Source organism: Mauremys mutica, unplaced genomic scaffold (genome assembly GCF_020497125.1).
Source record: "Mauremys mutica isolate MM-2020 ecotype Southern unplaced genomic scaffold, ASM2049712v1 Super-Scaffold_100089, whole genome shotgun sequence".
Taxonomy (NCBI): Eukaryota; Metazoa; Chordata; order Testudines; family Geoemydidae; genus Mauremys; species Mauremys mutica.
Window position 1 is genome coordinate 855906 of NW_025423261.1, and position 26727 is coordinate 882632.

Consider the following 26727-nt stretch of genomic DNA (forward strand, 5'->3'; position numbering starts at 1 on the left):
GTTCTATATGGTTCCCATTTATATCAATAACGTCACACCTGGTCTCCCTCCAGCTCTGCTGGTGCCCCTCACTCCCGACCTGCAGCCCCCTGGTCTCCCTCCAGCTCTGACGGTGCCCCTCACTCCCGACCCGCAGCCCCCTGGGCTCCCTCCAGCTCTGATGGTGCCCCTCACTCCTGACCCGCAGCCCCCTGGGCTCCCTCCAGCTCTGACGGTGCCCCTCACTCCCAACCCGCAGCCCTTGCTATTCCAGTTCTGACCTCCAGACTCACAGCTGATTGCTTTGAGAAACTGGTAGTGAGTTGGGTGTGGTGGCTGGAGAACAGACAAAGTGGTTACTGGTTTATGATTTTCTGTTTGCTTCTTTCAGGTAAGGGAAATAGGGAAAGAAAAATAAGCAAACTAATGAAGAGGGAAGAGCAGAAGAAGCTAGAACTGCACAGGTGGCAAGTTGCTGCCCAGAAAGGCTGAACACTGGGCACAGGGAAAGTCTCTGTTAACTAAGAAGCCCCTGAGCTGAGTGCATCCCAGTTTCAGTGAACTGCAGAGGGGGGGAGTCTCAGCACAAGAAAGCAGGAAAATGACCACCAGTGAGGCAGCTACTTAACTAAAGCTGGCTAGACTGGAAGCAGAAGAGAAGGCAAAGGACCGGGAGTTTTAATTGAAGTTCAAAGAAGCAGAGGCACCTGTGCACAGAAGGGCTATGGAAGCAGAGCCAGCCAGGGAGGGAGCTGCTCACAAAAGACCCCTTGAGTTAAGAGACAGAGAAATAGAGGCCCAAATTGAGGCCCAGAAGCATGAACTGGCTGTTATGGAGTGGAAGAGACAAAACCCTCCAGCAGCTGGCTGCACTTACCCAAAAATCCACAAATGGGAATGACTATGTCCACAGTATGATGAATCCAGTGATATTGCTGAATGTTTCCTCACCTTTGAGAGACTCTGCACCTCTGTGAAATCCCTGGTGATCAAAAAATGGTCACATTGGTAGCCAAATTGACTGGAAGAGCTATGGCCATATTGAATGAGATGCCTATTGATGATGCTACAAACTATGCTAAATATAAGGAACTAGTTTTAAAACAGTTTCAGATTACACCTGAAACCTACAATGTTATATTCACGAGTCTTAAGAGGGGATCTGGATTCAGTAATGTGGCTTACGTAAATGAAATGAGAGATTTGTTAGATACGTGGGTGAGGGGAAAAGACATGACAAGCTTTGAAGGAATGTGTGATTTGGGCCAAGGGCAGGCATGGTTGCAGTGCACCCTTCCTTGCCAACACCTCAAACACATGCCTGAATTAAAAACCTTCTCCAAAGAGGCAGAACAATCTGCATCAGAGCACTTACGAGGGTACACAAAGGAATTGGGAAATGTAATAGACACTAAACAAGATAAATTCTGTGAACAAAACCTGTCCGCCGTAGATTTGCTGTTAATCTGGGGGTCATTTGCTACGTCATCAAGACCAAGGAGTTAATACTAGTGGTAAACCCTTTAAAGATGTGGGACATACCTGATTTGTGGGGGAAAAAAAACTTTTGTACATGCTAGGGATGGTGACAAGACAGTCCCACAAGCATTGTTTCTTTTAATCTCATACCTGTAAACAGTCTGGAAGCTTGGCACAGCAGCAAAAGCATAACAGGCCTACGCTGCTGTGTGGGAGGGGAAACCGAGGCACACTGCCTTATGCCATTGCTGGCTAAATCGCAAGACACCTACACATTAACAGATATTGCTGTCTGCACTCTGTTAGCAATACTGCACCCCCAACATGTTTTCAGGCAGCTGGGGACCAGGAACCCCATACCTTGCTAGAACACCCATGTAGGACATCATACATTTAAAGGTACTGAAAGGGGGTGTGACCAGAGACAAGCAGGGATTTTAGGTGTCCCGCCTCCGCCATGGACAGTGTCCAAGCCTCTGGCAGTAAGTTCAGGAGGAGGGTGTGACGTTGCCCCCCCCCCCTCAGGCCCGCCCTTCGGCATTCCTGGGGAAAGACCAATGTGGCCAACATGACTTTGGGCCAGTAGGTCAACCAAGAGGGCTGTCTCCTGTGCCTGGCTGCAGCCCAGCTGCAGGACTCAGAGTAAACCCAGCTCCCATCCCTCCCTACAGGGCTCCAGGCAAGGCCAGCCTGCTGGATCCGGCCTCCCCTCTGGTGCGCAAGTCAGCAGCCAGCAGGAAAAAGACCGTCTCCCGCATCATTTGAAACAGCAGGACAAAGCCTTGAAACTCCAACTTAGGTATGAAGCAATAGGTCCCAGAGTCCCCCTGAGATCTGAGCTCAGCTCACACTAGTCAGTGTTCTGACAGCTGAACTTTACGCCAGGGGACCAGATGGTGTCACAGTCTCTAGACACCTGTGACTCTCAGCTGGCAGGTTTGCACTCTGCACTCACAGCTTCTCTGCAGCTGCTCCCGCTGTCTTCTCCCCTCGGCTTTCTCAGCACCTGGCCCCACAGCGCTTCCTGCCAACCAGAGACTGCGCTTTCTGGGCCCGCTCCTGCAGATGTGGGCTTCTATCCTGCTTCCTAAGGACTCAGCAGGAGAGAGGGGCCTTTCCAGGAAATTGCTACGGCTTCTGGGAATCCATGTGTGGCTCTGGACACACCCAGGAATCATTTGGCTCCTGGCAAACAAGGCAACTTAAAAGCTGAGCGCTTAGAGAGGGGCGGCTCAAACCCTGGGCTCCCAGATTAAGAGCCTGATGCTTTAACCAACGGAGCTAACCAGACTCGCTGGCAGAGTCTCCTCCTTTTACCACAAGAGCGAGCAGGCAAAAAAAACCTCCCAGCAACCCCTCCTCTTGTTCTGCACAGCCACTGCCTGTCAGCAGGCTTCCTCCTGTCCTCCTCCCTCAGTGCGACTAAATCTCCACACCTAGACAGCCGGTCCGGCTGCTGCACCCCAATCCCCCATGCCTGAGCCTCCCTGCCAAAGCCCTGCACCTGGCTCCATAGAATTAAGTCTCACGTCTCGCTGGGAACGCGACTTCTTGTGCCCAGAGAGTCTCCGCCCCCCTCAGTAGATGACCTGAGAAACACAGTGTCCGGCTTTTCCAAAGAAGTGCTTAGACCCCCTCATCATGTGGCCTAAAGGATAAGGCATCTCCCTGTGGATCAGATGATTCAGGATTTGAGTCCCCTTGTGGTTGTGCTCACTTTGTGCTGCAAGTCCTGCTCCCTTCAGGGCTGGAACCGCTTCTTGGTCGCTCAGGCCAATGCTCTGGCTTCAGCTAGAGCCCCGGGAAGGAGTTGGGGGTTGGGTGTCACAAAGGCTGGGGCATGAGCCCCAGGGGCTTCCAGTCTCGCCTTTGCCCTTCCTGACTTGCCAAAGAAAATGGGCGGCTGCCCGGGCTAGTGTGTGGAGCAGTTTCCCTCTTCCAAGTGTGCGCCTGTCCCTGTTCTAAGGGCTTGCAAGTTAAAGCGCATTAAAGCAGCCCTGGGGGCCCTAACTTCTGAGGTGTCCACACTGGCAAGGCACATGGAGCCATTGGCGGCAGGTTTGTATAATTTTTGGTGGGGCCCAAAATGGTGGTGCCCCCCGCTCCCGCCCTGTAAGACGATATAAAATGAAGCTACAACGCGTCAGTGCCACAAGATTACAAGGGTCAATTAAAAGTGACTTGCATCCGAAGAAGTGGGTATTCACCCACGAAAGCTCATGCTGCAAAACGTTTGTTAGTCTATAAGGTGCCACAGGATTCTTTGTTGCTTTTACAGATCCAGACTAACACGGCTACCCCTCTGATAATTAAAAGTGGAAAGTCAGAAGCAGCACTTGCCTACTTCAATATACAGTATTATATTTTGTTGCACCTGTTGTGATGAAGTGGGAATGTTCTTAATATTTTCTCTGAATACTGTGTGGGTGCCTCAGTTTCCCCTGCAAGATGCCAGCTGAAGGTGTTGGGGACAAAGAGATCAGGTGGCCTCCTTGTCCGGAAGAGACACAGAGGCCAGAGGAGGGTGTGTCATTTTGGAGCTGGCTGGGGAAATGGGGAGAGACCCAGAACTTGGTTCTGGGCTCCCCACCCCCCAAGATGGACCTGACAGAGGGGTTCTGTTTTCTGTACCAACAAGCTCTGTTTAAACTGTGTTCCCATCGTCTAATAAACCTTCTGTTTTACTGTCTGGCTGAGAGTCACATCTGACTGCAGAGTTGGGGTGCAGGGACCTCTGGCTGCCCCAGGACCTGCCTGGGCAGACTCACTGCGGAAAGCGCACGGTGTGGAGGGGCTGAATGCTCCGAGGTCAGACCCAGGAAGGTGTAAGCTTCTTGCCCTGGAGACAGTCTGCTCCGAGAGAGGAGGCTCTCCCAGAGTCCTGACTGGCTTTGTATGGAGTTGTTCCAAAGCATCCCAGCATCCCCTTCCACCCCATGCACTTCCCAGAAGTCCACACAGGCACTGACACTCCCTCCTCTGGCCTTTGTCTCTTTTCCAGGCATTAGGAGGCCACCTGATCTCTTTGTTCTCCAACACCTTCAGTTGACACCTTGCAGGAGAGTGGCCCAGGCCATCAGTTACCAGGAGTCAGGGTTGCGGCCATTCTCTGTGCAGACAGCTCACACTGTCCCTCTAGGGCTCTGCAACAATCACACCCCTTTATCCCACCATCTAGATCCTTGAGAAATGCACAGGGGAAACTGAGGCACCCACACAGTATTCAGAGAAGAACATTCCCACTTTGTAACACCTGTATACGACTAGTTATATACTTTAAAGGGGTGTAAAATAGTCAAGTATCATGCTAAACAAAATGATACTCCAAACTGACCACCAAATTTAAGTTGCACGTTTTTCCCCTCAGGTGAGGGCTCTGGGGTTGGGCTGTGGATGAGGGGTTCACAGTGCAGGAGGGTGCTCAGGGTTGGGGTGCTGGGGGTGCAGGGACTGGGGTGGGGCAGGGCTGGGGATAAGGAACTTGGGATGCAGACAGGCTGCCCCAGGGCTATGGCCAGAGAGGACTCCCGCCCTGCCCCCGTTACCGGCAGCCACAAGCTCCAGAGGAGGGACCCCTCCTCCCCCCGCTCCCCGCAGCACACTCACTCTGCACCACAGTCACTGCACATGCTCCTAGGGACTCTCTCAGGTCCAGAAAGCCCACTCGCCTCCCCTGTGGTGGGTACCGGGTGTCACGGAGTCCCTGGGCGCTGCTCTGGAACTGCTCCCCACCAAGCCAGGCAGGACTTTGGGGAGCCTCCTCTCCCTCGGAGCAGACTGTCTGCAGGGCAAACACTCACAGAAGCCCCAGCAGCTGCTAAGGTGAGTGATGTCCGTCTCCTGGCCGGAAGTCCCCTTCGTGTCTCCTCCAGGTAGCGGGAGGGGAGGGCTGCCAAAAACGGCAGGGTCCCCTCCCCTCCTGAGGTGCTACAGCAACTAGCACTGCTCTTATGCTGTAGCCCTTAGGCGGTGGCAGCAGCAGCAGCAAGGAAGAGAGACGCACGCTGCGCACTCTTTACGTTCAGGCAGGGAAGCTCCGGGGTGGAGGGGGGGAAGCTCCAGCCCTGGCGGCGGCGGCGGGGGGGGGTGAGAGGCGGGGGCGGGGGCGGGGCGCTCCAAGCAGGGGAGAAACCTAGCTCCAAATATTGGTGGAGCAGAGCCCCTGACTTGAATATTCCTGGGGCTAAAGCCCCAGGAGCCCATATAAGTTGGCGCCCATGTGGAGGTCCTCACCTAACCATCTCTCTCTCTCTCTCCCCCACTCCTAGTTGGTGGAGGACAGGGCCCAACAGCTCGGCTTCCTCCATGCTGTCCCACGTCTGTGCTTCTTGGCACAGCAGCAGGGGCTGGACACTCTGGAGCCCCAGGTCTCCAAAGCAGCCCTCGTGGAGAGCATTGCGGTGAGTAGGACCCCGTGTCTGGCCCCTGGGTCGAGGAACCCAGAAATGGGAGGAAAAGTTGGTGGGGCCAGAGGGGGAAGCAGAGGACAGTGGTTCCTGGGGCTGAGGGCTGGGGAGCAGGAAAGGGAGAGCTTCTGACACGGATCGGGAGCTGGCAGTGGGGGAGTTGTAAGGCCGTGTCTGCATCAGTCTATGAGCATTGGTATTTTCTTGAAATTTGTCAGACCAACCTAACTAACACCTAACCCACATTTGAACCTCTTTTCACACTCTTGCTCATTCTCAAGGTCTGTTTGCCTCCAGACAGATCCGTTGTCTTTCAGAACAACCTTGCTCTTTCTGTCTGTTTCACTCACTGAGGTGTTGGAGTAAACACTCACCTTCACTCTATTCTCAGACAAACACTAATATTAACTGTTTGCTACTGATTTGTGGAGTGGAAGATGCCATTTCTGGGGGATTGTTCCCAAGCTGCAATACTTTGTGTTCAAACATCTCCCAGCTTCCTTGGTGAAAAATAACACCAGGTTTCTTTGCAATATACAAGAAAGAAGGAGCTCTTCTTCGAGTGATTGCTCATATGCATTCCAGTAAGGTGTGCGCACGCCGTGTGCACGTTCGTCGGAAGATTTTTACCCTAGCAACACTCGGTGGGTCGGCTGGGCGCCCCCTCGAGTGGCGCCGCTATAGCGCCAGATATATAGTCCTGCTGACCCACCCGCCCCTCAGTTCCTTCTTACTGCCTGTGTCGGTCGTTGGAACAGTGGAGCGCGGCTTAGCTGACCTCCACTTCCCTAGCTACTCGTAGTTTCTCTCGTTAATTCTTGTATATATAGTTCAGATTTATATAGTTGTAGTTAACTTTATTCGTTTGTAGTATAGTTAGTGTATATAGTTCATACTATATATATGAATGGGTCACAACCTTAGCCCAACCGAAGGCACTGAAACAAACTCAAATGATGCTTCAGCTTCCTCCCTCAGCATCACAAGACCAACACAAAGAAAACTCCCGAGGCACGGGGCTCTGAGCATTGCAAGGTTGTGAGTTCCATGCCCTCAGGAAGCAGCCAAAATGCTCGAACCCCCACCCGCTTCTCTTGGACCACTGGCAACATGGTGTTTGCACAGGAGCCGCAAGCCCGTGTCAAAGAAAAACTTAGTTCTCGCTTTTTGTTTGGGTGCAGCAAAATTAAATACTTTATTATTTCTCCAGTAATTACAATGGAGGGAAAGAGTGCCATAGGACACAGGGTCCTGGACAGGTCTCTCAACTGGTAAACAATTACATCAAGCCTTTATACCTTTGTTTCAGACAATTTCTAGCAATCATGAAGACAGTAAAAAGCAACAAATACATTTTGTTTATACATAGCAGAAAGGAGTGAGACAATAAGATAAGCCTAAGAAAAGCAAGCTTGCATTTTGGTTAGTGATTGCAAGGTCGTAATAACTTTGTACACAGTTCTTGTCCTGTCGCCTCGCACTATCTTTGCTCCTACAAGTCTCACGTCATTAGGGTTACAGTATGGCCTGACTCTTGCTAACTAACATTCATTAAGATCTCTTCAAACCTTGTTAATTATTTACTGGCTTCCACACCCGTCTTTCCTGTCTTTGTCTATCCCGGCCCCTTCCCCCCAAATGCTTTCATCGGACGCTGGAGGGACCTAAGGACCTGCAGGTTCCCGCACCCACCTCCTAAACCAAACAGTCCTTCCCTTCTCTGACATTCCTGGAGCCGCACATCCTTGGAGGAGTTTTACCCCAGGGGGCTCTGATTCCCTGTGAAAAGATGTGTCTGGCGGCCGGCGGGGAACTGTCTTCTCTGCCCCCTCTTTGGGCGCTGAGAAGCTTTTTCTGAGAAACAGCACCTCCTCCTGGTGGGAGAATCCTAAATTCCACCCTCCCACCCAGGTTTCTCTGAGCAGCTGCTCGATGAACCCCACTTCTCTGGTCTAGACACCAGCATCTAACTAGCCTTGGAACGGACCCTGTTTGCTAGCTGGAGAGCGAAGGAACCAGGAAAGAAGGCAAATGTCAGGAAACTTCCTTCGCTCTTCTTTTGCACTGTCTGTGCCTTTGCTACCCCTTGAGGCCTAGCCCGACTAGCTCAGTCGGTAGAGCATGAGACTCTTAATCTCAGGGTCGTGGGTTCAAGCCCCACGTTGGGCGTTTCATCTTGCACTCTTCGACATCACTCTCTCCCTTAGAGTCTCAGAGCATAACGGAATCCACTCTTTGTCCTCTCAACCAGCTGAGGCGGTCTCGGACCTTTAGTACATCATGAAGACAAGACACATTGACAATTCCATGGTCCTAAGAGAGTTGAGTCTCTTCTAGCCCAGGCAAGAGAGGGAAAAAATAACCTTTCAGAAGCTGATTGCCCCCCTCCCCCTGAGCAGCCATCTAGAGCTTCTCTACTTATTTCTATATCTTCGCCAGCGCTCAGTAGTTGAGATAACTGCTTCTTTCTCAAATCCTCCACCAGCCCTCTTCATTGAGATGGAGATTGCTTAAGGCTGACGATTCCACCACATCTTATTCATCCCTCGTACATTTCTGTAAGCCCATGGAGAGTAAAACAAGATAGCAACAAAACTGTTTTTTTTTTAAAAAAAGACATGGCCTCAATGCATAACAATACTGGAAATTGTCTTAATATGTTTTCTGTTTCTTTTTCATATCAGTGCTAAAAATAGAAAGGGAACCTTAAGGAAACGAAGAGCTCAGAGCTTGTGTTAACCTCCTTGGAAGACGAACGAATGGCCTCAGTTGGACAGAAAGTAGGCCTAGAAAGTTATGCCCAACCCCTCCAAATGTCATCTCCCTGGTGGTCTAGTGGTTAGGATTTGGCGCTTTCACTGCCACGACCCGGGTTCGATTCCCGGTCAGGGAGTTATCCTCTTCAACAAAAGTCTACCTTGCCTTCCTTGCTTGGAGTTCAACCAGAAGAATGCAACTTCCTGGCCTCCTTCAGAATGCTTGGAAACTCTTTAGAGGCCATGGGGAAAGCAAAGCTTCCAACTACTAATTTACTCATTGGGAGTGAGAACAACAGGATAACAACAGATATAGCCAGAGGGGGACAGTTAGGTGTAAGGAAGAGCAGGGGGACAGATACTAGATCTACAAGTCATACTGGAAGTACTGTGTCCCTACTGAGTGGGGTGAAAAGAGTGAGAGGAGCCCAACAAGAAAGATTAGGATGTTTGTTCACCAATGCAAGAAGCTTAGGTAACAAAATGGAGGAACTGGAGCTCCTGGTCCGAGAATTGAAACCGGATATAGTAGGAGTAACGGAAACATGGTGGAACGGTAGCCATGACTGGAGTACAGGTATGGAAGGGTATGTGCTGTTTAGGAAAGACCGAGGCAAAGGTAAAGGTGGGGGAGTAGCATTGTATATCAATATTGAGGTGAAATGTAATGAAATAACTAGCAATGCAATGGATAATACGGAGTCTGTCTGGGCAATGGTCACATTGGGGGAAAAAACTACCAGAGCCTCACCCGGGATAGTGATTGGGGTGTGCTATAGACCGCCGGGATCTAGCTTGGAGACGGATAGAGAGCTCTTTAATGTTTTTAAGGAGGTAAATACTAATAGGAACTGCTTGATCATGGGGGACTTTAACTTCCCGGATATAGATTGGGAAACAAATGCTAGTAATAATAATAGGGCTCAGCTTTTCCTAGACGTGATAGCTAATGAATTCCTTCATCAAGTGGTTGCTGAACCGACAAGGGGGGATGCCATTTTAGATTTGATTTTGGTGAATAACGAGGACCTTGTTGAGGAAATTGTTGTAGGGGACAACCTTGGCTCGAGTGATCATGAGCTAATTCGTTTCAAAATAAATGGGAGGATAATCAATACTGCATCTGAGACTAGGGTTTACGATTTCAAAAGGGCTAACTTTACTAAATTAAGGCGACTAGTTAGGGAAGTGGACTGGACTAGCATATTTAGGGATCTAAAGGCAGATGACGCCTGGGGTTACTTCAGGTTGAAGTTGCAGGAGTTGTCAGAGGCATGTATCCCGAGAAGGGGAAAACGGCTCGTAGGTAGCAGTTTTAGACCGAGCTGGATGAGCAAGCGTCTTAGAGGGGTCATTAAGAAAAAACAGAAAGCGTACCAGGAGTGGAAAATGGGAGGGATCAGCAAAGAAACCTACCTTATTGAGGTCAGAGGGTGTAGGGAAGCAGTGAGAAAGGCAAAGCGACGGGTGGAGATGGACCTAGCAAAGGGGATTAAAACCAATAGCAAACGGTTTTTTAGCCATATAAATAGGAAGAAAACAAAAAAGGAAGAAGTGGGACCACTTAAAACTTTAAACGGAGTGGAGATTAGGGATAATCTTGGAATGGCACAATATCTGAATGAATATTTTGCCTCAGTCTTTAATGAGGCTAATGAAGGGCTAGGCAATAGTGATAGAGGGACCGATGGGAATGAAGATATGGGGGTAGACATTACGGTATCTGAGGTAGAAGCCAAACTTGAACAGCTTAACGGAAGTAAATCGGGGGGCCCGGATAATCTTCATCCTAGAATATTAAGGGAATTGGCGAGTGATATTGCTAGCCCGTTAGCGATAATTTTTAATAAATCTCTAAATTCGGGGATTGTACCGTTTGACTGGAGATTAGCTAATGTAGTTCCTATATTCAAGAAGGGGAAAAAAAGTGACCCGGGTAACTACAGGCCTGTTAGTTTAACATCTGTAGTATGCAAAGTCATGGAAAAAATCTTAAAAGAGAGAGTGGTTACGGACCTTGAGGCCGATGGCAACTGGGATAAATTACAGCATGGATTTACGAAAGGTAGATCGTGCCAAACCAACCTGATCTCCTTCTTTGAGAAAGTAACAGATTTTTTAGACAAGGGAAATGCGGTGGATCTAATATATCTGGATTTCAGTAAGGCGTTTGATACGGTACCGCATGAAGAATTACTGGTTAAACTGGAAAAGATGGGGATCGAAATGAAAATCCAGAGGTGGATAAGGAGCTGGTTAAAGGGGAGACTGCAGAGGGTAGTATTGAAGGGGGAACTGTCAGGTTGGAGGGGGGTTACCAGTGGAGTTCCTCAAGGTTCGGTTTTGGGTCCGATTTTATTCAATCTATTTATTGCTGACCTGGGAACCAAGAGTAGGAGTGGGCTGATAAAGTTTGCGGATGACACCAAGTTGGGAGGTATTGCCAATTCGGAAAAGGATCGGGATATCCTCCAGGGAGATTTGGATGACCTGGTAAACTGGAGTATTAGTAACAGGATGAAATTCAATAGTGAGAAGTGTAAGGTAATGCATTTAGGGATGACTAACAAGAAGTTTAGTTATAAGCTAGGGACGCACCAGTTGGAAGTAACAGAGGAGGAGAAGGACCTAGGAGTCCTGGTTGATCGTAGGATGACTATGAGTAGGCAATGTGATGTGGCCGTTAAAAAAGCTAATGCGGTCTTGGGATGCATTAGGCGAGGTATTTCTAGTAGGGACAAGGAGGTGCTAGTCCCGTTATATAAGGCGTTGGTGAGACCTCACTTGGAGTATTGTGTGCAGTTTTGGTCTCCCATGTTTAAGAAGGATGAATTCAAACTGGAACGGGTACAAAGAAGGGCCACTAGAATGATCCGAGGAATGGAAGGTCTGTCGTATGAAAGGAGACTTGAGGAGCTCGGTTTGTTTTCCTTAACCAAAAGAAGGATAAGAGGAGATATGATTGCACTCTTTAAATATATCAGAGGGATAAATACCAGGGAAGGAGAGGAATTATTTCAGCTCAGTGCTAATGTGGACACGAGGACAAACGGATATAAGTTGTCAGTCAGGAAATTCAGGCTTGAAATTAGACGAAGGTTTCTAACCATCAGGGGAGTGCAATACTGGAACAGCCTACCGAGGGAAACAGTGGGGGTGAAGGACCTCCATGACTTTAAGATTAAGCTAGATAAGTTTATGGAGGAGATGGTATGATAGGATAACGGGCTTAGTCAATAGGTCAATTAAGTGCCACACTGGTAAATTGTACAATGGGTCAATGACATGATATAACCTTTTTCCAGAGGGTATGGCTGGAGAGTCTTGCCCGCATGCTCGGGGTTCAGCTGACCGCCATATTTGGGGTCGGGAAGGAATTTTCCTCCAGGGAAGATTGGCAGTGGCCCTGGAGGTTTTTCGCCTTCCTCCGAAGCATGGGGCAGGGGTCGCTAGCTAAAGGAGTGGGTGGATCGGCTTATGTGGCCTGCATCTTGCAGGAGGTCAGACTAGATGATCATAATGGTCCCTTCTGATCTTGAATTCTATGATTCTATGATTCTATGAACTACTACAATATGGCTCTCTGCCCCTTAAAGCCCAGCCTCTGCACCCTTTTACACAAATACACTTACTTGTGCAAACAATTTAGTTTTTCCTTCTTACCGAGCCTAACCTAAATTAGAACAACATTGCACTTTGACCCAAGATCTTTTTCTTTTCTTTTCACTTTTCTTGGTGAAACCAAACCAAACCAAACAATCATTTTGGGTCCACCAAAATATTTCACTAAATATAATATTCATCCAAAAACCTTTCACCCAGCGCTATATACAAGTCTTTGGAAGTAACACCCCGGAGAAAGATCATTAAGCTTTTCCATTCCTAAGATCTAGCCGCTGAAGGCTTCTGAGCATGGGCTATGGGCCTTTCACCTCTAGGCCAGTGGTTACCCTCTTGCTCAGGTGGCTACTGACGAAAGGCAACGTGGTTTAGTGGCAGATCCATTTCAGCCTCCCCCTTCCAATGTCTACAGGAGGGTGTTTGTTTCGCATTGCATCTAAGAATCAAATCAATTCTCTTGAAACCTCAACCTGGAATCAAGGTGATTGTAGGTCAAGGAAGGAAGGTTTTGTTCATCCTGTTCTAGTAAATGCTCAAAGTTGCGATGCTTCTTGGAGCTTCCAGACACATTGGCCAGAATTTTCAGAAGGTCTCACACCCACCGCTAGGGCCAGATTTGCAGAAGAACTAGGCTCCCAGTTAAGCACTAAAATCTTTAGCTAGATTGTCAAAAAGGCTCAACCTATTTTTCCAAAAGATGAGTTATTTTGGAAAAAAGCTTGTAAAGATTGTGGGTGCTGGTTACTTGTCTATGTGGCCCACACTGCTGGAGTTGGAGGTTCACCATTGTTTTCTCAGAATGCGGTGTCCGTAGTCTGCCTCAGTTCTGGTGTCCATCTTTTATTCTCCTAATAAATCAGCAGGGAGACTAAAACAACATCGGACTCACAGGGCTCCCGGAAACCTGCCAATTTGGCTCACGCTGAAGGTGTATACAAATCATCTGTGCTGTAGAAGGGCTCTGGGAGTTGAAAGAGTTGTGAATTTAACCCTCTAGGTTTCGGGCCTAATCTGAAACTGTTTCAAAACCAATTCCTTAAATAGACCATAGTTTGAAGCATCAGCAATAGGCATCTTACTGAATATATCCAGAGCTTTCCCAGTCAATTTGGCAACCAAAGTTGTCATCTTCCCTTTCCCGAATAAGCACTTTGTCTGTCCTCCGGGCAACACGCTTAAAAATCACTACCAGTGTCTCAAAGCAATCAGCTGTGCACATATCCTGCTCGACTACACCACTGTGATGGGTTCGGTCACAGAGATCCCCTTGGGACTGAAATTACTTCCGAGCCCGTTTTCCCTGCCAGCTTGGGACTCCAGAACCCTGCCTTGTTGAGCCAGACACCCTAGCCTGCTGCAACACAGACCCAGGCTCTGGGCCACACCCCCAAAGCTGCAGACTTTAACTCAAAACAGCTCAGCACCTGTCTCCAGCACCCAGCTCCCAGTGGGATCCAAAACCCCAAATAAATCCCTTGTACTCTCTATAAAGCTTATACAGGGTAAATTCCTAAATTCTTCACCCTCTAGATCACTGATAGAGAGAGATGCACAGCTGTTTGCTCCCCCAGGGATTAATCACTTCCTCTGGGTTTATTAATAAACAAAAGTCATTTTTATTAAGGTTAAAAAGTAGGAGTGAAGTGATTTCAAGTAATAACAGACAGAACAAAGGAAGTCACCAAGCAAACTAAAACAAAACACGCAAGCCTAAGCCTAATACATTAAGAAACTGATTCCAGGGAATAGCTCACCCTCAGAGGTGTTCCAATCAGCTTCTTTCACAGACTAGACTCCTGCCTAGTCTGGGCCCAATCCTTTCCCCTGCTTCGGTCTTTGTTACTTCCAGCAGACATCTTAGGTTTTCTCATGACTGGCAGGGATTTTCTCATGAATGGCAGCCCCTTTGTCCTGCTTCACCCCCTTTTATAGCTTTGGCATAAGGCGGGAATCTTTTGTCTCTCTGGGTCCTCACCCTTCCTTCTAAACAGAAATATACCAGATTTAAGATGGATTCCACTATCGTGGTTTCTGTAAGACCCCCTAGTTTCCATTCTTCCTGGGTTGGCCCACACGTACACAGGAAAGTTTGCAGGTCAATAAACCATTTACAACCAATTGTCAATGGGAGCCGTCAAGGTTTTAAACCGCCATTAGTGGCCCACGCTTTGCACAATTACAATAGGACCTCAGAGTTAGACTTCATATTTCCAGCTTCAGAGACAAGAATGAGACATGCATACAAATAGGAGGCATATATTCAGTAGGTTAGAACCTTTGTTATGATACCTTACAAGAGACCTTTTGCATCAAGCATATTCCACTTACATCATACTCACACTTATAAGCATCTTTTCATAAAACGTATGGAGTGCAACGTCACCGGGTGCCCTACCTACCCTGCTTTCGCTGCTTCCTGATGGCACAGAATTGACAACAAAAGAGCCAGGCTAGGAGGCTTCTAAAACCGAGAGAGCTGTTCTATCGCGTCCACATCCTCTCAGGAGGTGTCAAACCCCCTCTCTCCGTTTCCATCCCCCAAATCCTATCAGCTCAATGAGTTTTGTCCCTGGAAGAGCCTCGAGGGAGGCAGAAGAAGCGGAGAGGATTGCGTTGGGGGTAAATAAAACAGAGACGAGTTGTTCCTCTTGGGATTTTGGTGTGTTTCCCTGGTGATCCTGACGGAGGAACGGGAAGCATAATTCCATTTTTTTCAATGCCTCGGATTGGGTTCAGCTGGTGAACTCTCTGCTCTTGTTCTCACAGGGGAATGGAGACTGGACTGGTTTCCCAATTTGGACAGAAAGTGGCTTGCCAAAGCCGAGGAGAGCCTGCTTCCTGCCTGCACCGAGTTGACAAACTGGGGAAGCCAAAGCTGAGAGACCCCGTAGACGAAGTCAGAGTGCTATCCGCTCACATGGAGGGGGAGCACAAGCCCTCCCTGGGTTTCTCTGCCCAAATTATAATCAGTTGAGTGATTTTCCTGGACGAGCCTCTAGGTAGGCAGAAGAAGAAGTGAAGAGGGTTGTGATGGGGTAAATGAAAACCGAGGACTCTTCCTCTTGAGATGTCTTTGTCTTGCTCTTGTGATTCTGATGGATGAACCTAAAGCGTCATTTGAGCATGTTTCAGGGCTTTTCCTCGGGCTCAGGTTGTGATGCTGAGCACAGGGGTTCCTTCACTCTCTCTGCTTGGACCCTCTGTAATGGGGAACGGACCAGCTTTGGAAAGAGCCTAGTGGAGCTGAACAAAAACAGCAGTAAACATCCAGGTTCACCCTAGATTAATCTTTTGTCCCCAATTTTCTTGGGGAAACAAAACAAAAACAAGGTTTTCTTAAGAACTCAACACCCATTCAGGCTCCAAACTCTTTTGCAAGATTTCCAGAAGGGCTCAACACCCTGAGTGCTGAGCTAGTTTGGGAAAAAAACCCAAACAAGGCCGGTACCGATTGTGAGTGCTGGCTGCTTGACTCTGTGGCCCACCGTGCGGGAGTTTGAGGTTCTCATTAAGCTAAGTGTCTCTATTCTGCCTCTGTCCTAGTGTCCATCTAATAAGTGAGGGGGGAGATTAGAACACCTCAGAAGGCACAGGGTTGTAGGAAACCTGAAACTTTAGATGAGGGTGATGGTGTCTAAAAACCAGATGTGATGTAGGTGTTGAACGAGAGATGCTGTCTTGGCCTCCTTGAGCGGCTCATACAATATTGAAGAAAAGGAGGGTTGAGAGAGCTGCTTTTGTCCCAGCGTCAGGATGGCCGAGTGGTCTAAGGCGCCAGACTCAAGGCTCTGTCTTTCCCACAACTGGGGCTTCTGGTCTCCTGCAGGAGGCGTGGGTTCAAATCCCACTCCTGACACAACCTCTTGATTCCACCTCAAGAGGTGGCCTGGTTTCAATTGCCCTTGTAACATATTGGAAGAGCCCTTGTTTAGGAGCTTTCTTAGAGTAGCGGCAAGAGAAGTTAGAGGGAATCGTAAATACCTTCGGAATCCATGCGCTCAAGGCACCTAGTTGGGTAAATTCCAGTTTATTCCCCACCAGAAAGTTGGCATTGCTTGATCTTGGGCAGGTATGGATGTCAAACATATACAGGTGGAGGAAGAAGGGAGCAGTACAGTAGACACTGATAAAGGGAAGGTAAGACTCTTAGTCTCAGGGTTTGGGCTTGAGCCCTAAACTGGGTGCTCTACGTACTCTGGTTTGGCTGCTTCATGAGGGCACAGAATTGACAACATAGGGAGCAGAGACAGGAGGCAGCTACAACCAAGAGCCCTGTTAGATTGTGTCAACATCCTATCAGGAGGTCTCAAAGCCTCTCTCTCAGTTTGTATCTCAGAAATTCTATCCGCTCCAGGATCTTTCTCCGTCAAAGAGCCGCTAGGTAGGCAGAAGAAGAGGTGGAGAGGGTTGCGATGGAGGTAACTAAAGCAGAGAAGAATTGTTCCTCTTGGGATTTTTTGTGTTTCTCTTGTGATCCTGACGGGAGGAACCGGAAGCATCATTTGATTTTTTTTCTGGCTACTTTCTGTCCAACAGATTAAGTTGGTCCATTGTCCATTCCCCTCAGGGGTTAAGAGCTGGAACCCCTGTGCTCAGGGTCACAACCTTAGCCCAACCGAAGGCACTGAAACAAACTCAAATGATGCTTCAGCTTCCTCCCTCAGCATCACAAGACCAACACAAAGAAAACTCCCGAGGAACGGGGCTCTGAGCATTGCCAGGTTGTGAGTTCCGTGCCCTCAGGAAGCAGCCAAAATGCTCGAACCCCCACCCGCTTCTCTTGGACCGCTGGCAACATGGTGTTTGCACAGGAGCCGCAAGCCCGTCTTTCCTGTCTTTGTCTATCCCGGCCCCTTCCCCCCAAATGCTTTCATCGGACGCTGGAGGGACCTAAGGACCTGCAGGTTCCCGCACCCACCTCCTAAAGCAAACAGTCCTTCCCTTCTCTGACATTCCTGGAGCCGCACATCCTTGGAAGAGTTTTACCCCAGGGGGTTCTGATTCCCTGTGAAAAGATGTGTCTGGCGGCCGGCGGGGAACTGTCTTCTCTGCCCCCTCTTTGGGCGCTGAGAAGCTTTTTCTGAGAAACAGCACCTCCTCCTGGTGGGAGAATCCTAAATTCCACCCTCCCACCCAGGTTTCTCTGAGCAGCTGCTAGATGATTTTCCCACTTCTCTGGTCTAGACACCAGCATCTAACTAGCCTTGGAACGGGCACTGTTTGCTAGCTGGAGAGCGAAGGAACCAGGAAAGAAGGCAAATGTCAGGAAATGAATCTCAGCACGCAAAGAAACTTCCTTCGCTCTTCTTTTGCACTGTCTGTGCCTTTGCTAGCCCTTGAGGCCTAGCCTGACTAGCTCAGACGGTAGCGCATGAGACTCTTAATCTCAGGGTCGTGGGTTCAAGCCCCACATTGGGCGTTTCATCTTGCACTCTTCGACATCACTCTCTCCCTTAGAGTCTCAGAGCATAACAGAATCCACTCTTTGTCCTCTCAACCAGCTGAGGCGGTCTCGGACCTTTAGTACATCATGAAGACAAGACACATTGACAATTCCATGGTCCTAAGAGAGTTGAGTCTCTTCTAGCCCAGGCAAGAGAGGGAAAAAATAACCTTTCAGAAGCTGATTGCCCCCCTCCCCCTGAGCAGCCATCTAGAGCTTCTCTACTTATTTCTATATCTTCGCCAGCGCTCAGTAGTTGAGATAACTGCTTCTTTCTCAAATTCTCCACCAGCTCTCTTCATTGGGATGGAGATTGCTTAAGGCTGACGATTCCACCACATCTTATTCATCCCTCGTACATTTCTGTAAGCCCATGGAGAGTAAAACAAGATAGCAACAAAACTGTTTTTTTTTTTAAAAAAGACATGGCCTCAATGTATAACAATACTGGAAATTGTCTTAATATGTTTTCTGTTTCTTTTTCATATCAGTGCTAAAAATAGGAAGGGAACCATAAGGAAACGAAGAGCTCAGAGCTTGTGTTAACCTCCTTTGAAGATGAACGAATGGCCTCAGTTGGACAGAAAGTAGGCCTAGAAAGTTATGCCCAACCCCTCCAAGTGTCATCTCCCTGGTGGTCTAGTGGTTAGGATTTGGCCCTTTCACCACCATGGCCTGGGTTCAATTCCCGGTCAGGAAATTACCCTTTTCAACAAAAGTTTACCTTGCCTTCCTTGCTTGGAGTTCAACCAGAAGAATGCAACTTCCTGGCCTCCTTCAGAATGCTTGGAAACTCTTTAGAGGCCATGGGGAAAGCAAAGCTTCCAACTACTACAATATGGCTATCTGCCCCTTAAAGCCCAGCCTCTGCACCCTTTTACACAAATACACTTACTTTTGCAAACAATGTAGTTTTTCCTTCTTACCGAGCCTAACCTAAATTAGAACAACATTGCACTTTGACCCAAGATCTTTTTCTTTTCTTTTCACTTTTCTTGGTGAAACCAAACCAAACCAAACAATCATTTTGGGTCCACCAAAATATTTCACTAAATATAATATTCATCCAAAAACCTTTCACCCAGCGCTATATACAGGTCTTTGGAAGTAACACCCCGGAGAAAGATCATTAAGCTTTTCCATTCCTAAGATCTAGCTGCTGAAGGCTTCTGAGCATGGGCTACGGGCCTTTCACCTCTAGGCCAGTGGTTACCCTCTTGCTCAGGTGGCTACTGATGAAAGGCAACGTGGTTTAGTGGCAGATCCATTTCAGCCTCCCCCTTCCAATGTCTACAGGAGGGTGTTTGTTTCGCATTGCATCTAAGAATCAAATCAATTCTCTTGAAACCTCAACCTGGAATCAAGGTGATTGTAGGTCAAGGAAGGAAGGTTTTGTTCATCCTGTTCTAGTAAATGCTCAAAGTTGCGATGCTTCTTGGAGCTTCCAGACACATTGGCCAGAATTTTCAGACGGTCTCACACCCACCGCTAGGGCCAGATTTGCAGAAGAACTAGGCTCCCAGTTAGGCACTAAAATCTTTAGCCAGATTGTCAAAAAGGCTCAACCTATTTTTCCAAAAGATGAGTTATTTTGGAAAAAAGCTTGTAAAGATTGTGGGTGCTGGTTACTTGTCTATGTGGCCCACACTGCTGGAGTTGGAGGTTCACCAGTGTTTTCTCAGAATGCGGTGTCCGTAGTCTGCCTCAGTTCTGGTGTCCATCTTTTATTCTCCTAATAAATCAGCAGGGAGACTAAAACAACATCGGACTCACAGGGCTCCCGGAAACCTGCCAATTTGGCTCACGGTGAAGGTGTATACAAATCATCTGTGCTGTAGAAGGGCTCTGGGAGTTGAAAGAGTTGTGAATTTAACCCTCTAGTGAGATGGCCCTCTTCTGCTTCCCAAAGTCTTTGGCAGCAGTAACAGCCCTGGGAAAAGCCCTGGCCCTCCTCACCTGCCCTTGCCCAGCAGGACGCCTTTCCGGGCCTACACAGCTCCTCACACAACACCCGCCTGGGACCTTGCCCTCCCCTACCAGCTCAGCAGCACCTTTTTTCCTCTGAAAACCTCCTCTTGCCACCCTCCCCCTTCCACACTTCACACTCACCTCATCACAAACTCACCCACGGCCCCTTTGGCTTCTCAAGCGCCTCTGGAGGGACGCAGCTTCCCTGGCACGCGGATCCTTCCCTTCAACGCGCACTGGACGGACATTCGAAACACAGCCCTTTCCAGGAGGGAATGCGCTGCTTTTGGACCCTGGCGCCCAGCAAGAAGTCCTGGGACTCTTTTTCTGACCAATGGACCCCACTGACTTGCCTTTACCAAGCAGAAACTAAGGACCGGCTGATGGATCTCTTTGCAAACGGACGCCATCAGACTGAGCCACGAGGCGTGCTGCAGGATAGCCCCTCCCCACCAAAAAGCAATGCCGTGACCCGGATTTGAACATAGGCTGCTGCGGCCAGAGCGCAGAGTACTAACCACTATACGATCATGGCCAGGCGCTGGGGGGGTGTAGGCAGCAACCCAGTGGAAAATGCTCAGCTCTGTGCTCTCGGGGCAGCCACCTACCTCGCCGGCATCACAGGTATTTCTCAAGTCTCCCCATTACAGTCACAGGTAAAATGCTGAGCAAAGGAAAAAAGACAGGAAGCCAATCCCATGCCTGTCCCTTTTTCTGTCTTCCTCCACCCCTGGACCAAGTCCCTCCCCGTTTGTCTGGGCCATTGTCCTCATGCCCCTGGCCAGCCTATTTCCCTTTGCATTTTTCCGTGGAGAGGAATGTTTATGAGTTTGTACCCAATTTTTTAAGGCTTTGCTTTGGCAAGGCTGTTGCCTGCTGTGAGAAAAACAGAAGGGGGCTACCTGAACTGGTGTCACTGGCTGAAGCTTATCTATAGTATATGAAAAAAGCTCAGAGCTCTGAAAATGGTTTATTTACTTTAAGGTTCTCATGTTAGTGAGATGGTTTCCTAGCTAGCAGGGGACTGTTTTGTGATGTGCATTCTACTGGCTCTTTGGTTTTGTATGTTTTTGGGAGGAACGGTGGAGGAGAGTATCACGGTTGAAGAGCAGCAAAGAAATGCGTTGTTGTTTGTGTTAACGTTTGGTTTTTCCTAAAAGTGTATGGTTTGGAGTCATTTGTAACTCTTCGGTTAGTTATTGGTAACGGCTTCTTATTGGGCCCCTGAGTTGAAAAGCTGCTCTTGCAGATTTTAGTTTGTCATTGTTGGAAGGTCAGTTCAAGAGCTGCTTTCTTAGTCTAGTCCGTGAGGGCTCTTCCGCCGCCCTCCTTAATATACCTTCCAGAAGGTGATTGCATGGTTTCCCTCGTCTTCCCACAGAAGAGAAATTGTCCATCCCTTTCCTGTTGGGAAAACACCAGTGTTTTAACTTAGGAAACGGTCAACGTTTTGCCCAGATGAGTGCTAGTTCATAGGCGCAGAAGAAGAGGAAGGTTGTGGCCCTTTGAGTCAGATTCCTAGCGTTTCAGGCCAGAAGGAACCAGCCGATCACCTCAGAGGGACTAAGGGGCACCAATGCCCCAAATGGCAAGGAATTGCTTTGATGCAATTGACTGTCTGTTTGAGCTAGTTCTGTGGGAAGGAGCAGAAAAGAGCCTCGGGGCTGTGGAATAGCGCCTGCATAGGCTTTCTTTACCCTGTTTTGCTGTAAGAGTTAACAGTGAGAGATTGGTAGTCCAGGTCAGTGGGTGGCTTTATGGAAATTAGGAGTATAGAGGGGAAACCAGGGAGAGGAAGGCATCTGCAAGACTTGTCTGTCTTTGAACAGAATTGTGTGTTAAGGGTTCTTGCTTTGAAGTCTTCCACTGGAGTCATTTCGGGGAAGTGATTCTCAGGTAGAGTTCCCGAGTTGTGGTGTTTGTTGCGTGTCTGGGAGCTCGTCCTGGTGAGGTCGAAATGGGTGGGCGCAGGGGTGTGCGTGCGTAGCAGAGTGTGAGCATTGCTTGTTAGCATTAAGATCAGAGTGTACTAGTATTTGGTGGTCCAGAGACATTTACACAGAGCATATCACCAGCCATCGTCAATATAAAGAGTAAGCTGGTGTGACTTCTTGCACCCACAAAGGAAAAGAGACTTGTAAGCTTCCTCTGTTGGACTTTATCCCCTGAGCCAACCAAACTGAACTCTGCTCTGGGATGGTCATCCTATCATCACTACCCAGTCGGCTCATTTATTCATGCCCATGACTATCCATTACCTGTTTGTATGAGTGATGTACCTTCACTGCTTGCTGGCTGTACCTTGAACTCACCCACCGTATACCCTGCATTGGGGACATGACAGACTGTGTATATGTATATGCCGTCCAATACCAAAACGCTAACATCCCCCTACAACCTGTATGTTACCCCCAATGATACAATAACTGACGCTTCAAACACTTTGTATCATTTATTTTTAAATATTCTCTAATAAACTTTAATTCTTATCAGTTTAATCTCTGGTATGTCCTTGATGTGAGGACTGTATATTAACTTGATTTTTGAAGCAGGGGGGGTTAGAACAGAAGCTTGCTTTGTCTGCCCCATGCATCGACCTGGTATCGCAGTGCTTCCAGGAACAGTGTATCTCCTTTAGGGGAGAACCTTCTGGTTAGAAAAGCAGAAAAGAGTTGAACTGTGACACTTTCTTTAAAGCAGTTGTTTTTTGAAGTAGCAGAAAAATCTGGGTGTTTTTCTTCCTTTACAGTTTCTTGGAAGTGTTTTGTGAGTCTATAGATATGAGAGGTTCTTCTTTGTCTTGCTAGAGAATAATTTAAGAAGCTGGACTCCTTCTTTCTGCTGTGAGTCTTTTCAACAGTATGAGGGACAAATGCTTTCCAGATTCTGGGTCTGTTGGGGAGATGGGTTTTTTTGTTTGTTTTTTTTTGTATTTTTCGGGGGTGGGGCGGTTGGTAATATTTGAGGTCATGTGTATATCCACAACTGCATGAGTTACATAGACTTCTCCCCACCCAGCCTACGTTCTATGTAGCTTGGTTCGTAAGATCAAGACAAGGCACTAGGTGTCGTGCTGCACCCGGCACACAGGGGCCCCAATCCTGATATTTTTCCCCCCAAGCCTACTGTAATCTAAATGCTAAATAATAACCCTTAGCTTCTCATTGTTGCCATCCTCGCTATTGGAAAATCCCCCAAATCACGACAGTGGCTTACAAATCTGGAGAATTCTTTTTAAAAAAAAATGTAATGTGGGTTCTCTTTCTTTCCCGTCTGGTTTTCTGAACCAGGCAAGCTAGAAACTTACCTTTCTAGTGTGGCCAGAGCCCCAGAGAGCAGGATCCCCTGGGGCTGGCAGGCAGCGGGGCTCCTCACTTTAATTTCACCCACCAAGTATCAAGTGTGAACTCCTCGGGCACTAGAACAGCCTTAACATGGAGTCACAGACAGACCCCTTGGGCACCCTGACTCTATCTTGCCACCCAGGTGTAGTAGAAGCTGCTGTAACACACAAGCTCTGTATGTCCTTTAGGGCTAACCCTAGCCAAACAACCAGGATCCCTTGCTGCTGCTTAGAAGGTGTGCCGGCTCCCTGAAGTCCAAGCAGCATCCCGGGGGAACAACAGTTTCTTCCTGACAGGGATTTTTATTCCATTCCCCCAGAGCTCAAGCTGATGGGGGCAAGTGTTTGTGCAGGGCTCTGCCTCCTCGTAGGTGTGTGAGGAGGAGCAATCAACCAAGTCTTTTGTCCACGGATGATCCACGGTGGCTTGTCTGATGTCTCAGTCAGGGCCTTCTCTTGTTGGAAAGGAGACGACGCCTCTTCTGGTAAACTGGCATTTCACACTTGGTAATGCTTCTCTCCTGATTGGTGGCGTGGCGGCGGCAAGGGGTTTTTTACAGCTTTAGTGCCAACGCTTATATATCACCTTACAACATGGGCTACGGCTATTATAGGTGAGAATAATGCATGCAGCAACTCAAAAGCTTGTCATAAACTCTAAACACGTTTTTATAAAGCTAATGCCTGTTTTAACAACACTAACAAACAGGTGAGCAAGACTAGTTTCCAGCCATGCGTTTGTCACTTTTCAGTAAGGCCTAGGGGCCTTGGCATGAGCTGGCACCTGGTCTGCCAGTGTCAGAAGAGGATCTTCCCTCTCTTATCCCCGGGTGTCTGTACTGGGAGCAGTACTGTTCAACTTATTCATAAATGATCTGGGGAAAGGGCTAAAAAGTGAGGTGGCAAAATTTGCAGATGATACAAAATTGCTCAAGAGAGTTAAGTCCCAGGCAGACTGCCAAGAGCCACAAAGAGATCTCACATAACTGGTTGACGGGACAACCGAATGGCAGATGAACGTCGGTGCTCATAAGTGCAAAGTAATGCACATTGGAAAACATAATCCCAACTATCCCTATAAAACGATGGGGTCTAAATTAGCTGTTACCACTCGAGAAAGTGATCTGGAAGTCATTGTGGATAGTTCTCTGAAAACATCCACTCAATGTGCAGCGGAGCGTTGGGAATCATTAAGAAAGGGACAGGTAATAAGACAGAAACTATCATATTGCCTCAATATCAATCCATGGTACGCCCACATCTTGAATACTGTGTGCTGATGCGGTCGCCCCAATCTCAAAAAAGATATATGGGAATGGGAAAGATTCAGAAACGGACAACAAAGATGATGAGAGGATATGGACCAGCTTCCATCTAAGAAGAGATTCATAAGATTGGGACTTTTCATCTTGGAAAAGAGACGACTAAAGGGGGATACGAGGGAGGTCTATAAAACCATGACCGGCGTGGATCAAGTAAATAAGGAAGAGTTATTTAGTTCTTCTCATAACACACGAACTAGGGGTCACCAAATGAAATTAATGGGCAGCAGCTTTAAAACAAACAAAAGGAAGTCTGTCTTCATGCCCCACACAGTCAACCTGTGGAACTCTTTGCCAGAGGATGTCGCGAAGGCCAAAACTATAACAGGGTTCAAAAAAGCACTAGATAAATTCATGGAGGATAGGTCCATCCATGGTGCTTCGCCAGCGGTGTCCCTAGCTAGGTATCCCTGTTTGCCAGAAGCTGAGCATGGGCGACAGGGGATGGAGCACTTGATGATTCCCTGTTCTGTTCATTCCCTCTGGGGCACCTGGCATTGGCCGCTGTCAGCAGACAGGATACTGGGCTAGGTCTTTAACTTTGATGGGTAGCTGGGAAGATGGTAAATCAGACAGAACCCGTTCGACAAACCTCTTCATTTCCTTGTTATTGCCTGGGTTTTTTTTGTTTTTTGGGGGGGGCAGTTGGTAATATTTGAGGTCACGTGTATATCCACAACTGCATGAGTTACATAGACTTCTCCCCACCCGGCCTACGTTGTATGTATCTTGGTTCGTAAGGTCAAGACAATCTAGTTGAAGCAGGGTCAGTATGAAGTCTACCCTGCCATCTGTTGGTAATCTGTTGTCAAGGCCTTTTGGGGCTGATGTCATTTGCATGGTTACACCCACCCCGGATTGCATGATGGGAGTGCTTGACCAAACGGCTATTTCAGCTGCTGTGGGATGCCCTGTCTCTTTGTTATTGGGGCAGGAGTAATCCAGTGTATTTTCCTGTTGATTTTGGATCAAGGACAGAGTAACTGTACCTGGCATTTGAGGCCTGAGAGTGTCACCCTCACCCCGAAAATTCTCACCATTAAGGGGTATGGGTTCCATAGGGCAAAATCTAGTGGGAGATTGGAATGGATGTTTGTTGGGCTTGTGGCTGTGCTGATGCTGATGTTCTTTTGGCTGGCCCTGGTGTATAAAAACAGAGGCAGTTTTGAATCTCTTCAAATTGTTGTTGGTGCTGCAGTTGCTTGTCCCAATCTTATGCTGTTAAATCTCTTTCATGGTGTCTTTTGTTCTTGAGAGGTAACAGGCTGCTCTGTGCGTGGTGTTATGGAGTGAGGTAACAAATGTTAGTTGCAGAAGAGGTGCATGTGCCTCAAAAGTCATGCCCCTCCTAAGCTTCAGTCTGTGAGTCCAATCTACAAAAATTCCTTGCAGGCTGAGTGGAAAAGAGCATTTTATCCCAACAATTAAGTTGTTGCAGTTTAGTTTATTGCCATGATCTCATTCAGCACTATATTTCTACAAACTTCACTATTTAAGTGAGATCAAAAACTACCAGCCAGAGTATATATCTAAATTTTTATTAAGCATCAATGATTTTAGGTGTGTGTGTTATAAAACAATATTTGTAATGAAATCATAAACAGCCCCATTTTTAAACTGAAGAGAGAAAAAGTCCATAATATCTGCATTTAGGAACTCCAAAAAGTCCTATAACAAATATTCATTTTCACTTTCTCTTAATTCACTATGTTTTGGAACCCATGTCCCTTGTCTAACGAGATTTATGTACATTTGGGTGAGTCCCGAAATCATGAACTGCTAAGTACCGTTCTACTGTCCTTGGTTCATATCACCAGGATTACTACACTTTATTACTATTGCCCTAATAAGAAAGAGACTGGGGATCCCACAGCAGCCGAAATGTCCATTTGGACAAGCACCCCCATCATGCAATGCGGGGTGGGTGTGACCATGCACATCAGCAACAAAAGGCCTTTACAACACATCACCAACAGATGGCAGGGTAGAGTTCATTCTGACCCTGCTTACATCCTCCCCCGAGCCAAGAATTGGTGGTCCTGATAAATCACACTCCCTGTTATACCAACTCATTGGTATTGAATGCTGAAGTTATGGCTAGCAAAAGTAGCCACCCATCTCTGCCCTGTAGCATCCAGCTTAGCCCTTGTTAACACATAAGTCAGTGGATTGTTCTCTGTCCATACTTGAAACTGAGCACCAGACAAGTAGTCTCAAAATTTCTCAGTGATGGCCCATTTCAAGGCCAAGAACTGCAGCTGGTGGATGGGATAGCGAGTTTCGCTATCAGACAGTCCTCAGCTGGCAAAGGCTACAGATTTACATTTGCCTTCCACTTCCTGGTAGGAGAGTGCTCCCAGACCCTCCAAACTGGCATCAGCATGCAGGATACACGGTTTGTTTGGGTCAG

At 47.9% G+C, this 26727-nt stretch overlaps 5 non-coding genes across 5 annotated transcripts; all 5 read left to right on the plus strand.

Annotated features, from left to right (window-relative positions):
- Window positions 1–7960: 7960 nt before the first annotated feature.
- TRNAK-CUU lies at window positions 7961–8033 on the plus strand. The gene has a single exon. It is a non-coding gene; the product is annotated as a tRNA-Lys (tRNA).
- A 652-nt stretch (window positions 8034–8685) lies between these two features.
- TRNAE-UUC lies at window positions 8686–8757 on the plus strand. The gene has a single exon. It is a non-coding gene; the product is annotated as a tRNA-Glu (tRNA).
- A 7231-nt stretch (window positions 8758–15988) lies between these two features.
- Window positions 15989–16097, plus strand: TRNAL-CAA. Its single transcript has 2 exons — window positions 15989–16026; window positions 16052–16097. It is a non-coding gene; the product is annotated as a tRNA-Leu (tRNA).
- Window positions 16098–17587: 1490 nt separating this feature from the next.
- On the plus strand, window positions 17588–17660 carry TRNAK-CUU. Its single transcript has one exon. It is a non-coding gene; the product is annotated as a tRNA-Lys (tRNA).
- A 4444-nt stretch (window positions 17661–22104) lies between these two features.
- On the plus strand, window positions 22105–22286 carry LOC123358546. The gene has a single exon (XR_006575749.1). It is a non-coding gene; the product is annotated as a U2 spliceosomal RNA (small nuclear RNA).
- Window positions 22287–26727: the final 4441 nt, after the last annotated feature.